The sequence below is a fragment of the Macrobrachium nipponense genome, chromosome 25 (assembly GCF_015104395.2).
Source record: "Macrobrachium nipponense isolate FS-2020 chromosome 25, ASM1510439v2, whole genome shotgun sequence".
Classification (NCBI taxonomy): Eukaryota; Metazoa; Arthropoda; class Malacostraca; order Decapoda; family Palaemonidae; genus Macrobrachium; species Macrobrachium nipponense.
The window spans coordinates 60,422,359-60,435,214 of NC_087214.1; positions in this window are offsets into that span (position 1 = coordinate 60,422,359).

Genomic DNA, 12,856 nt, shown 5'->3' on the forward strand with positions numbered 1-12,856 from the left:
AGAGAGCTTTGTCGGATTCCAGCTGGAATGGGGTTCCTATAGGCCCATAGAGGAGAGTCTAGCTGTCATACGGAGATTCCCTATGCCCAACAACCCCTCTGTCACTAACATCAGGTCATGGTTTGGCTTTGTCAATCAGTTGGCACCCTTCCTCGCCACTGCTTCGCCACTGATGGAACCCTTCAGAGACCTCCTAAAGAAGTCTGCAAGCAAGAATGTCTGCTGGGATAACAACCTACAAGAGAGATTCCACCAATCACAGGAGGTCATATGCAAGCTGGCCAAGATGGGCTGGTATATTATGACAAGACCAGACCTATAGCAGCCCTAACAGATTGGAGCAGAGATGGGATCAGGATTGTTATCCTGCAGCAGTACTGTGCTTGTACCTCAGCTGATGTCCCATTCTGCTGCAAGGGTGGGTGGCGTATTGCCCTATGTGGGAGCCGTCACTTGTCGCAAGCTGAAGCTGGGTATGCTGCTGTTGAGGGAGAGGCCTTAGCAGTCACATGGTCTCAAGAAGGCCAGGCTACCCCTGTTGGGCTGCCCCAACTTACTTATCGTGATTGACCACCGCCCGCTGGTCAAGCTCCTGGGTGACAGAGAGCTGAACGATATACTGAACCCAAGACTCTTCCGTCTCAAGGAGAAAACCCTGCAGCACAGGTTCCAGGTGAGATACGTACCTACCAGGGAAGAGGAATTGTGCTGCTGACTTTTTATCATGCTTCCCTGCTCTCCTGTCCCAGTTGTTGGTAGCTGAAGTGGCAGCAAATAACTGGCACCCACAGAAGGCACAGGAGTTGGTCTGCCTACGTCACTTCTACTCAGTTAGGGACAGGTTATCTATGGAAGAAGACGTGATAGTCTACACTTACGAGCAAGAATGCCCACATCTGCTCATCCCAAAGGAACTTTGTCTTCAAGTCATTACAGGCCTTCATGCAGGACATCAGGGGGTGGACTCCATGCTCTGCAGGGCTAGGCAATCAGTTTACTGACCAGGCATGGAAGGTGACCAGCAGAGCTACAGGGACAGGATGTGCCTCTTGTGATATACATGCAATATCACAACCTGCTGAACCATTAGTACTCACAACACCCCCAGAATACCCATTCCAGTCGACGGTGGTGGACATGCTACAGTTGGAGGGCCAAATGTTCATGGCCTATGCAGACAAGCTCACCGGGTGGCTAGAAGTCACACACTTTCCACATGGTACAACGTCATCAAGAATTATATCAGTGTTGAGGACGTACTTCACAAGATGGGGAGCACCAGAGCTAATCTCGACAGATGGGGCACAAACCTCATTAGCGAAGAGAAGAGACCACATCATTCTTCAGAAAATGGGGGGTCACTGTACACCTTTCGTCAGCCCATTAACCCCAGTCCAATGGAAGGGCTGAAGCAGCATTCAAGACCGCCAAGAATATCATCAGGTCTAATATAGGCAAAGGAGGTAGCCTCAATTACAACAAGTCATCTCTGGCAATTCTTCAGTACCTCAACACCCCTCCTAAGGGGTTCAACAAGTTCCCAGCACAGCTCGCCATCGGTAGGCAGCTCAGAGATGGAGTGCCAACGCCCAGACAGCATTACAAGGTGGAGAGACACTGGGATGAGGTAATCCAGAAGAGGGAACTACAAATGGCAGAGTCCCAAGAGGAGACCCAACCACTTGCTGGGACCAGGGAGCTCTACCCCTTGTTGTAGGCTGCAGGGTAAGAGTGCAGGATCCTGTAACCAAAACCTGGGACCGATCTTGGTTGGCAATGGAGTCCAAGGGCCACCGACAGTATCTCATTTGGCTGGATGGAGGCAGTCGAGTGTCACTCAGAAACAGGAAGCACCTGAAGGTGCTAAAATGGCAGCTCCAACATCATCAGCCACTTCCCCACGCCCAGACCCTGCTCCACCTCGTCCAAAAAGGCGGACACAACCCTTATAGATGGAGCGAGTATGTCCTGGGTGAAGATGAGTGTTAAACCATGCTCATGCTTGTGCCACCGTAAGATTATAACTTATATTGTCCCACATGCTTGTCTTGTCTTCTGTTTTTGATAAGCTAAACTGGTTACAATTAATTTTTGCAGACATATTTATATGCATGTTTATGTTTTTGCCTTGCATGTCCCTTTATGTTGTGATACCTGTGCATTAACCATTACTTTTTTTCAATATGGGGATTTTTTCTTGCATATTTCCTTTTTGTGTATAAATGTATTTAATACATATTTACTTATTGCCATCACTGATTATTTCCATTTAATATTATGCCCTTCTGCCATGCCATAATCTTAGGGGGGGGATGTAGAATGGTTGAATGTGTAATGTCTGTTGCCAAGAGTGCAGCATGATTGACACCAATGTTGCCCGCATGTCTGTAACTCACTTGCAGTCACACCTCTGTATGGATTGGACGTGTAATAAAGCACTGGAGTGATGCACGGGTTTCCTTCTGTTTCCTACACTCTCCTTGCCTATCACGCGCAATCAGTACTCTATGAGAGAGAGAGAGAGAGAGAGAGGATGTACTTGCTAAATTAAAGCCACTCAAACGGCTCACAGAGCAGTCTTTACACCTAACTAATACACAATCTCTTTCAACATGAGATTTTGGCAATTTCTTTTTTTTTGCAAAGGAAACTTGGCACTGTTTCCTGGTAAATTATAACGCTTCCTAGCTACCTCATGCTTTCATGCATAGCACAAAACAACACAGAGTAGTTTTTACGCCTAACCAACACAATCTCTTTCGACACGAGATTCTGGTGATTTCTTTTTTTGCAAAGGAAACCTGGCACTATTTCCCGTAAATTATAACACTTCCTAGCTACCCCGTGCTTTCATGCATAGCACCAAAAAAGCTAAGGTTAGTGTTTCAAAACTTTGATTTCTCAGCACGCATGCACACATCTAATTTTTCCCTATCACTACTTTAATGGCAGTAAGTTTTTTTTTTTTTTTTTTTTTTTGTTTTTTTTTTTTTTTTTTTGCCCCTAACAACAAATACCTAATATACACAATGAACTCTTACCTGTTGAGGAAGTTGGATATTGTTGTGTACTCTTTCCAGACTTTATCCGTGCTCTGGATTTTGGTTCTTTTATCTCTCATGATATCACTTACTAACAATGCTACTGTCTGATAATCGTTATTGCAAAGAATTTCACACAACTCTCATACAATTCATTGGAAGGTCACCAACCGTTATGTTTGTGGTTCCTTTCAAGAGCAAGGGATCTGAGTTGTGGTAATTTAAGGCCAAGAATGAATTAAGGAACCATAACACAAATGGAAAAAATTCAAAGATTATGGTTAGGGCCGGTTTCAGAATGAAGGAAGTTAGGTAAACTCAGAGGTTTAAAATGCTTACATATATTTCATTACTAGGAATCTAAAGGTGGTGAGATCGGTTCGCTGCTGTAGTCTAGAATAGAGGACTGGAATACTCGGTCCCAGTGGAAATAAAACAGCGGAGATATGATGACTTCCTGAATCATGTTTTCAAAAATCCACTTCCCACAATGAGGGATATGGTAGGGCATCTGAAAACAGATGTTATGACGACATCAATACACTTGCTTCAAACACATGGAGGGGATCAGAAAATGTGTTGATGACTAAAAATGGTCCTTTTTGCGAGAGTTGTCACTGATTAATCATGTGGTTGTAAGACAATGGCTTATACAAGATGAATGTTGTGTCGCAGCACTATAGCAAAACTAATCACTACAGGACACTTAATGATTCATAAACACCATGGGGGAACACTTGCAGCATCACCACACTCGTAGGGGGTAGCAGGTTACACAGTACAATGGCTGGGCGTGATGCTTGGGGAGTGTCTAAGGACCATAAGTTGCTTGTAGCAATGAAACATAAAATAATCAGAAAATGTAAGGAGAGACTGCCTTAAACCATTAACTTTGCACTGTACCTGATAGCTTGGATGTATCCCTCTACTATGGTGGTGTTGATAGGGGGAACACCGTGGAGAGAGTCAATCAACAAGTGGAGCAGTCAAGGAGATATGGGGGAGGGGGAGGGGAGAGGGTGAGCACTTGGCTCAGGTGACTTGACTGTTCTCTAGGATGGGAGCTGACCATCTAAAGCCATTTCTGCTGCAGCAAGCCCTTTTATCATTTTTCAATCTATCCATTAGATGGCAGATGTCTCAGAAGTGACATTCGAATTGTTCATGGGTGGCTTAATCCGCTCGCTTAATTCTCAGATGTTTGGGAACAATCTGCAGAAAAAATGGCCAGTGGCAGTGTTTGTTGATGAGAAAACTGTGAGTCAAAGAGATATTTCATTGTGGTAGTGGAAGAATTAATGTTATGTTATTTTGACATGGATGTTCATAACTTAGAACAATTTGTGATATATATATATATATATATATATATATATAAATATATATATATATATATATATATATATATATATATATATATATATATATATATATTTATATATATTATATAAATTATATATATTTATGTATTTATATATATTTATTTTATATATATTTATATATTTATATAGATATATATATTATATATATATATATATATTATATATATATATATATATATATACATATATATATACATATATATACTATATAATATACACATATGTATACTTATATATATATATATATATATATATATCATATATATATATATATATAATATATATATTAATATAAGTCAACATGTGGTTAGGGCTATTCTCGCCAGACAAATATATATATTATATATATATATATAGATATATATATATATATATATATATTCAAGATAGGATATCTATACATAAATTAATTAATATATACACATATATACTATATATATATAATATGTATATATATATATATATATATATATAATATTATATATACTATATAAGTCAACATGATGGTTAGGCTATTCCTCGCCAGTACAAAATAGATATATATAGAATATATATATATATATATATATAATATATATATAATATATATGTATATATCCATTTTAATATATATATATACACATATATATACTAATATATATAGTATATATATATATATATATATATATATATATATATATATATATACTATATAAGTCAACATGATGGTTAGGCTATTCCTCGCCAGTACAAATCAGAAGGCGTTGAAGAAGACTGCATTAAATTTATGTCACTTTATTCTCATTGCGGCGTTTCGTTGAGACAATGTCTCATCATCCAGGCTAAAATAAAAGATGAAAAACTGATATATACACAGCATTAAATTATTGTTGTGACATAAAAAAAAAACACATTGAATAAAGTAATAAAACAAGGAAAGTCACAACATTGAAATACGAGTTACTCTAAAAAATAAAAAAATAAAAAAACGAAAATATATAGAAATAAATAAAAAGGCATTATTAAATTATGAATAGTTAAAAAAGACACCTTGTCTCAACGACGTTCGGTTGCTGCATGGAAAAGCATCGAAAGTAAACAAGAAGGGCCTGTTTAAGCTATGTACAAGGGAACAGATGAAGAGTGGTTGTTCAAGGTTGGAACTAGTTTCTTTATATCTAGAGATTCTAAAATTGGAAGGGGATGTTCGTATGGACTTGATAACAATATCTTGAAGTCCTTATAGTTTACTATTTTACAAACTTTCCCGTGATTTTCTAATGTTAGATTTTTTCTGGGTTGGACAGTTTACACCCTGTACGGAAACTAATGTCCATATGTGCATCACATCTCACCTTAAGCAAGCGGTGCGTGTTCCCAATGTAAGTCTGCCTATTGCATCGGCAGCAAGTATAAATGTAGACAACGCCGGATTGCATTAAGGGAGGTAATCTCTCTTTATGACGCAAACATATTTACCGATAGGTCTAGGGTTTCATTAAGATAAACTTAACATCAACAGCTGGAAAATGATTAATCAAAATTCTCCTTAAGTGAAGTAAAAAAAAAAAAAAAGAGGTGTCATGTATGGGCTTCCGAAAATGTATAAGGAAAATATTCCTATGAGGCCAATCCTTTCGTCTTATACAACTCCTAGCTACAAAATTGCCAAATATCTCATCCCTCTATTTGGAAAGCTTTTTTGATAATGAGCTTAGTCTTTCTAATTCCTTAGAATTTAAAATTAGTATTTTGTGTCAGGATTCAGATTTAATCATGGCTAGTTTTGACATAGAATCATTTACTAATATACCCGTGGAGGAAACAATTGAGTATATTTTAGATCCTATTTTTACTGATGATGAAAGTGTTCACTATGGTTTTAACCGTCCTGATTTTAAGAAGTTGTTAGAGTTGGCAGTGCGGGACACTGCCTTTGTTTTTAATGATGAGGTATACGTGCAAGTTGAAGGTGTGGGCATGGGTAACCCAGTGAGTTGCACATTTGCTAACATTTTTATGCACAAATTTGAGAGAGAACTGCTGGACAGTTGTCCCTCTCCTTTTAAACCCTTATTTTATCGCCGATATGTGGATGACACTTTTGTTCTTTTTAAGGACGATTTGCACTGTGACTCGTTCTTGCAACTTGCCAATTCTTTACATCCCAACATTAAATTTGCGTATGAATTGGAAAACAATAACCAAGTGCCTTTCTTAGATAAGATTGTTATCCGTGACGAGGACCGTTTTCACACAGGTATATTTCGAAAGGCAACGTTCACAGGACTTGGTGTTAACTTTTATAGTTTTTGTTTTTTCAATTTTAAATTAAATTCGTTGTCTAACCTCCTCCACAGAGCCATGACATTAACTTCTGATTGGAGTCTTTTCCACAAAGAAATCGGAATCCTTTACTATTATTTTAAAACAAATTGTTACCCTCCTAATATCTTTATGAAATATGTCAGGAAAACTCTGGAAATTTCATTTCATCCTCCAGCAGCAATACATTTGGCCCAGAAACTCAAGTTTTATATACGATTTCCTTATATGCATGACACTTCTTTTTTACCACACTTAAGGAAAATTTTAATTAATCATTTTCCAGCTGTTGATGTTAAGTTTATCTTAATGAACCCTAGAACTATTGGTAATATGTTGCGTCATAAAGAGAGATTACCTCCCTTAATGCACATATGGGCATTAGTTTCCGTACAGGGTGTAAATTGTCCAACCTAGAACTATCTAACATTAGAAATCATGGGAAATTTTGTAAAAAATAGTATAAACTATAAGGACTTCAAGATATTGTTATCAAGTCCATACTAACAATCACCTTCCAATTTTAGAATCTCTAGATATAAAGAAACTAGTTCCAACCTTGAACAACCACTCTTCATCTGTTCCCTTGTACATAGCTTAAACCAGGCCCTTCTTGTTTACTTTCGATGCGTTTCCCATACAGCAACCAAACGTCGTTGAGACAAGGTGTCTTTTTTAACTATTCCTAATTTAATAATGCCTTTTTATTTATTTCTATATATTTCGTTTTATTTTATTTCATTTTTTAGAGTAACTTGTATTTCAATGCTGTGACTTTCCTTGTATTACTTTATTCAATGTGTTTTTTTTATGTCAACAACAATAATTTAATGCTGTATTGTATATCAGTTTTTTATCTTTTATTTTAGCCTGGATGATGAGACATTGGTCTTGAAACGTCGCAATGAGAATAAAGTGACATAAATTTAATGCAGTCTTCTTCAACGCCTTCTGATATATTCTATATACCTATGGAGGATTGAAACCAGAGGATGTTAATATTCTGGTTCTCAGCAATGGCTTTGCGTGAGTCTAGTAATTCAATGTTGATTTTATCCAAAGATGCCAGCTACCCTGGCAGACTAACATGACGGTACTTAATTCACTATTTAAATCAATAGTGGCATAATGGATTCGTCACGAAACGGGTATGGGTCTTTTCTTATCTGTAGGATTGAATTAAGTGATGGATGTACAGTTGCGTGGAGGAGTTCTGGTTATTTAACTGGGGAACCAGTTGTTTAATAAATAATGATTCAAGGATGGACAGTTCATATGTATTGCTTGTTTGGCCTATGATACAGAAATCACTTCTTTCAATGTTTTACAATCCTTTTTTTTAGTGGTTTCTTATGTTAGAATGTCCGGGATTGGAGAGCCTACAGCCAGTACGGAAACTTAATCCCTGATGAGAGTCGATTAGACCCTCTTTTGACCTCCAACGTGGTATATAAGTATATTTGCTCTAAGTGTAACTCTGGGAAATATGTTGAATCCACTAGGAGGTTACTGCGGGTCAGAATCGGCTCTCATCGGGGATTAATTAAGTTTCCGCACTGGCTGTAGGCTCTCCATTCCTGAACATTCTAACGTAAGAAAACCCCCCCCCCCCCAAAAAAAAAAAAAAAACCCAAAAAAAAAAAAAATTAATACATATATCGAAAGATGTGATTTCTGTATCATAGTATAAGGTCTCAATGAAACAGAACCGGGTACTGATGATTTATCACAAATCAAACTATGGTGCTTTAGCACCGCACAACTTACATGAATTCTTACTTTGGCACTGTTTGCATCTGTGCCCTACATTTACACAATTGAAACACTTTCTCATGCGGAACAACTGACAACATATCGCGGCTATATCTAGCGGTCTGTTGCACTCGTGTGCTGAATGGCTGTTGTTATAAAACGGACAAGCTTTAACCAATTCTCTATATGAAGCATATTCACTCACTTCTCCCTTGCTTCATTTAACAGCTGGGGGAGGGTTAATACAAGATTGTGGCAACTACGGACTCCTACCCGGCTTGACGGTCGCGCTCTCCTCTTATCAGCCTCATCAAGCGGTTGAGGAATACTGCCTTTATTGGATTTGTAAAATGAACACCGTCAGATTTCTTGCCTGACTTGTAAGCCTCCGTGTTCATGGAAAGATGTCTAATGCCGTACTTATGTCGTTTCAAACAGTACTTTCTTAGATGGGCATTAAAATTTCGTACTTTCACTTTCTAGTCTTCCGGGTTATATGGAAACGATTTCCGCTCAAATATTCTCTTAATTTTGCATCACAGATTGCGATTACTTTGGTCCAGCTCCTCAATTGCTCGATGAGCGCTTTCAGGTTGTCTCAGACGGCTTAGGAGCCTGTTCAGCCAGGTCGTTACCATCCAGATAGATCACCACCAAGTCGTACCGATTCCGCCAGAATTGCATAACTTTCATCGTTAAATTGGGCAATAAGACCCCTTGGTTCATGGTGAATTTCTATATCTGTGTCACTACATTGTGGCAGATTCGGTGGTAACTGGGAGTGTCCTATCAGGGCTACCTTAAACACCATTGCCTACTCAACGTCCTGAAGGACTAGACTACAAATCAGTGGAGGGATTGAGGATGCATGGTTTAGAGTTTTACACTTTTATCTTAACAAATAAGCTGTAATCACACTCAAAACATTGCCCCACATATTATGTACAAGTTAATTCCACATGAAAAGGTCTCAGGAAACATTTAATACGAAAACTCAATGAATTAAAGTAGCATGTGGCCATTGCAATTCTATGTACATGAGGCAACCCAAGTGATAAGAAAATCAAGAAATCTGACACAAAAATCCATATAATCAAATTGTTCACTTTATGTTTGGCAATACAAACTCGAATTAGGCTTCATTAATCAAAGGATGTGTGGGATACCCCACGATAAACTTACACTATATCATGTTAATTGAATCAAAGTAATAACTCTGGCTGTGTTGGGAGGAGAAGACGATCCGCCTTACCTTTTATCTTTACTCTTCGGTACCTGGGAAGCAAATGCACGCTGTGCATGGCGTTGCCTTTGAGCACAATTTTTGTGACGTCATGGCGTAACAGTTCTTGACGCTTGACGCTTTACTCTATTGCGTCTCATCTTTATGCGTTAACTACAAGATATGGTAATTCGTATTAAGGTGAATGATGAACTCTAGTTTTACATGATGTGTTGTAACTTAAGTAAACTCAAAGGACTCCCCCGTAGACAAAGGTTTTTGCTAGGCGTGCTTCCTTAGTTTTTATCTTATATAAATGGTTACTTTTGTTTCAGAGTTTTTAAGATATATAAAATATACCAGGTTTTTTTGCTTTCCTTCACCACTTAGTTTCATAATGATTAGTTGCATTTTTCACATACGCGTGACATAAGTCACGTAGTCGCTTGCACTCATCATTGATTCTTCTTCTTACTCAAGTTAGCCTGATGTCTGCGGCAGATTTGTCGCAAAAAGGGGGATCCGTCCCTTTTCGCGACATAGGCCATGAATTTTCTAATTTATTAGCGAAAAACTTGGCTTCAGGAAAGATAACAGCAGAGCAAAGGCGTTGTGTACAACGTTGTTATCAATTTCTAAGAAGAGCATGTAAGGAACTATGCAAGCGCATTCCCAGCAATATGAAGATTATTCTGAAGTGTCGCAAAAAGGGACGGATCCCCCTTTTTGCGACAAACCTGCCACAAATGTCAGGTTAACTTGAGTAAGAAGAATAATCAATGATGAGTGCAACCGATTACATGTATGCAAAAAACGTAATTAATCATTATGAAAGTGTGTGTGGAAGGAAAGTGAAATAAACTGCTATAAACTTTATATATCTTATTAAACTCTGAAACAAAATTATCCATGTATATAAGATAAAAACAAAGGAAGCACGCCTAGCAAAAACCCTCGTCTACAGGGGAATCCCTCGAGTTTACTTAACCCTTTAACGCCGATTGGACGTATTAAACATAGATTAAAATTGTCTGTCGTATGCCGATTGGACGTATGGTACGTCAATAGAGAAAAGTTTTTTTTTAAATTCGTGGAAAAATAGTTATAGGCCTACTAGGCAAAAACTTTTGAATCACGCGCCTTGGGGGATGCTGGGAGTTCACGGATCAAGCTGTTGTTTTGTTTACCAGCGTGACACAGGTGCGCATGTGCGAAATGCCTCCTTCTTGCATCAGCCAGCATCAGCGACGCGTCGTCCGAGAGCGATCTTTTGCCGCAATCGTGTTTTGCCAAACTTTTGCGAGAGTTTGAGTATTTGTGGTGGTACAAGATGTACGTAGAGATGTCTCAACAACGTATGCGAAAGGCGTGTTTTACCCCTCGGGAGGGATCGTGTGAGGCGTATTTTGGACTTGGATGCTGGCGGGGGACCAAGTACCCAAGATGACCTCGTGCCTCAACGCTGTTCCATGTGGCCTTGTGTGGACAAAAGTGTTCAAGAACCACAATGTGTGTCTCATGTGCCTTTAGTAACCCCTAGGAAGCATCAGGGTGTCCTTAGGGGCATTCGTAGGCATTTGGGAGGCCTTGAACCAAAGGACATTGACGAATACTTATTAGAACTCGATCGGCAGCATGTCGCAAGTCCTCATTTTGAGGGCGGTTGGTCATCTAGTGACGAAGACATCACTCCCGATGTTAGTGATGATGAATATTTGCCCCCAATGTCCGTTCGAGGGTCACATCCCGAAAGTGAGCTCGAATTTAGTGGTTTTAGTGCGTATGAGGGAGAATCTGAGGAGGAGGAGGAGGAGATAACGTCATCTAGTTTTGTCGCCGATGACAACACAGAAAACGAGGGCCTAAGTGAGGGAGATGGGCCAGTGGAGGGGTTTCGAGTGCAGAACCGTGCCTGAGCACGTGTGCATGTGCGCGCACGGGCACGTAGGTCAGAGCGCTGCACCAGCCAAGGTGAAGGTCGGTTGTCCGAGAGCGACGAGGGGTGGTCGGAGGACCCCACCCCACCTAACATGCACCCATTCACGGCAGCACCTGGGCTCACCGTACCTGTTACTCTCACAGCTCTGGGGTTCATTCAGCTGTTCCTTATGCGGGAATTGCTGGAATACCTGGGAGCAGAGAAGGCGGACTACGCTCGGTACTGCCATGACGAACTACGGACAACATTGTCGTATCTCTGGCGGGGCTGCAACCTCATCGACATGGCACATTTTTTGGGGCTCCACACTTTTTTTTTGGTATGATGCCTGCTGCCGACGTCAGGTAATATTGGAGGCGGAATTTTTTTTTAAGTACGCCCAATGTGCACGGAGTTATGCCCCGTGATAGTCTCCTGGCGTTGGACAGGTATTTCAACGCCTTCAACCGAAGGGCCATATCCCGGAATAACCCCGATCGCCTCATCTTAGTCCGCCCAGTGTTGGAGTACATTCGTGAATGGTGCAAAATTCTCATGGCTCCTGGCAAGAACCTTTCTTTGGATGAGGGGATGATGCCTTACAAAGGACGTCTTAGCATTAAAGTGTATAACCTCAAGAAGCCAAAGAAATATGGAGTGAAACTTTTTTTATTACGAAGTCCAACACTGGATACGTCATGGACTTCTCGGTGTATTCCGGGGTCTTCTCCATGCTGCGTGACACTGTGTTCAGTCTTGTGGATCGTTTCTGTAACCAGGGATACCACCTGTTTATGGATAATTATTATAACTCGGCATCCCTTGCCCAGGAACTGTATGAAGCAGGTGTGCACGTCAGTGGTACCCTTCGGTTGGTGTGTGGGGCCCCAATGTCCTCAAGAGGTTCGCTAGCCATCCGCAATATCTGGCAAGAGGAGAGACAGAGTGGCAGCGGAAGGGAGCTGTCTTCGTCATCTGTTGGAAGGAGGTCCGACTCGTCCCCATGATCACGACGAGTCATGAACCCATCCAAGAGGAGATCGTGCAGCGGAAGAAGACACGTCGGCAGGGACGAGTTATGTATGAAGAGTTTCATGTCGAGCGGCCTACCTCGTTGGGCACTACAATAGGCACATGGCAGGAGTTGATCATTTTATCAACTCATCCAATATTATCCCTTCGCCAGGAGAACCAAGAGGTGGACACAGTAGCTCCTCAAATACATTCTTCAGTTGGC